Genomic DNA, 2,082 nt, shown 5'->3' with positions numbered 1-2,082 from the left:
TGTCCCGCTGCTGTCCATCTTCACAGCGCACAGCGGTGAAGTAAAAGACCAAGCACTAAATACTCCCGGTAAATGATCTGCCTGACAAAACTAAACCGAGCCCCTCTGTCGTAGTGTTAATGTTGATCCACAGAGACAATAATACAGAGGAGACACCGGGAGCGCTCTTTCTCAGTGTGTGTTGTGTTATGAGGCGCTCGTATAGGTAGCACTGTGTTTTACGCACGAAGCTCAAGTCAAAAGAATGCGTTTTACCACCGCGTAAATCATCCGGAAGGATGCATAAACTTTACAGCTAAAGCATTTTGCCTGAATCCCAAACAATAATTCGTACTTTTGCAGTTAACACTTGTGAACCTATAACCAATAGCTTATTTCACTGTGGGTACATTGTGAAGCTACTTTAAAGATTTATTACAGTGACAGTGGTTATGTGCAGTTGTTTTAGACATAATAATTTAATAATTAAACGGACATTTAAAATAAATTAAGCTTTTTGTTGGTGAGACAAAGAGAAAATATTTTAGACTTATGCCACTAACTCAAAGATACAATGGAGTAGTTACTCACGTGGGGGAACAGAACAGCGACACCTGCAGGCCGGTGACTCTTGGTGCTCTTGAACCACTGCACCTTGCTCTCTGTGACCTGTTTGATCTTCTTCCACGTTGACCCTTTGAGATGTTTCCCCCTAAATCCCATATTTTCGGTACCTTTCTGCCTCATGTTTGAGTCTGTCAGAACAATTTCTCCTTTAAAGCACTTCCTGCTCTGAGCTGAAGCTTTGTGGGACTGCACCTCTAAAGAGGATGTAGTCGTCTTTGATAAGTGTCGCTCACATGTGACTGTCCCTGCTTGACCTGAAGCCATTCTCCTGGACACCTGCTGTGATTTAAGCCACTAAACATGGAGGGAATTAATAGCATTGAAACCTACATTATTTGCCTTTTCATGCAAACTAAATAGAAATATAATATATCAGCATAAGAAATCAATCAACAAAATAAACATAACATAAACTAGATCTCAAATAATAATAATAAAAAGAACATCTAAATGTATTTTTGTTTACTGAGGCTGAATAATACAATCAGCAACCTAGTTTAACCTCCATAACAAAGTGATGGTGGACTGTCTGTAAAACAATATTTTTTGCCAAGTCATCACTTTTTCCTCTAGCTCTGTTTTGTATAAACAACATCAAAGAAATAAACAATACTGGAAGAAGTACTCAATTGTGTTACTTAAGTAAAAGTACAGTTACCGGAGCAAAATACTCAAGTAAAAGTATTACATGCAAAATCTACTCAAGTAAAAATGTACTTGAAGAGTAAAAAGTAAGTATTAAGTAACTATTTTGGACAGATTTTGAGGTCTCATCAGGTTTTAATTTGATTTTTGATTTGCTTTTGATGATTTGTTCTGAATTTTGTTAAACAGAAACAAATGAATAGATAATTTTTCCCCTTGCTGTTTAATAAAAAAACAAACTTTTACTTTTCAGTCCAGATCAAAAATGCAGTGGAATAGAAAGTATAGATACCTGCTCTCAAATGTAGGGAAGTAAAAGTAAATGTATACACTTAAAATCCTAAAAACACCTAAAACTTTTACTTAAATTTAAAAAAATGAAAAAAATGGCCTTTGAGTTAAGGACAGAAAAAAACAATGATCTAATTGAAATCCAAAATGTATGTTGTCATTATTACCTCACCTCTTTATAAAATTCATCATGATTAAAAATATTTCCATATTCCTGTGTCTGTGTCTTTGAGCATTCATGTTGTGACTAGCTATAGACAGAGGTGTGGTGGGTGCACCGAGGCCAAATCAGGCCTAATCCTCTCCAGGTTTAACTGTAAGACCCACTTATTGTATCCTTACAATGTTTTTTTTTTCCTTTATTATGGACTTCAGGAGATTTTAATTCTCTAGTAAATCCCCTAATTATCTTGTAGCCTTTTGACCCTAGACATAGAAAGACGTCTTCAGCTAGCGTCATGTTGTGTGCTTTGTTAACCTTCTCTTGCATGTCATGTAAAGGCATTGAGCTTCAACTGAAACGTCATTTGAATGGATCTG

Source organism: Boleophthalmus pectinirostris, unplaced genomic scaffold (genome assembly GCF_026225935.1).
Source record: "Boleophthalmus pectinirostris isolate CB_2022bp ecotype Guang Dong unplaced genomic scaffold, ASM2622593v1 HiC_scaffold_21, whole genome shotgun sequence".
Lineage (NCBI taxonomy): Eukaryota > Metazoa > Chordata > Actinopteri > Gobiiformes > Gobiidae > Boleophthalmus > Boleophthalmus pectinirostris.
This window is presented reverse-complemented; position numbering follows the sequence as displayed.